Source organism: Cystoisospora suis (genome assembly GCF_002600585.1).
Source record: "Cystoisospora suis strain Wien I chromosome Unknown contig_10583, whole genome shotgun sequence".
Taxonomy (NCBI): Eukaryota; Apicomplexa; class Conoidasida; order Eucoccidiorida; family Sarcocystidae; genus Cystoisospora; species Cystoisospora suis.
In genome coordinates, this window is record NW_027163355.1 from 4,396 (window position 1) to 4,606 (window position 211).

The window sequence follows — 211 nt, forward strand, 5'->3', positions numbered from 1 at the left end:
GAGAAAGAGAGAGAGAGGGGAAGCATGTTGAAAACACGGAAGAAGGGGGGGGAGGGAAGGATTTAGAAGAAGTTGGGAGATCTCTAGGAGAGACGCTCCATGATGAAAATAATGATGGTGGTCGTGATGATACGATTTTGATCAAAGTTGAGGGAGACAAGAGAATTTTCATCTCTCTTTTGTCTATCTGAAAAGAAAGAAAGAAGAAAGA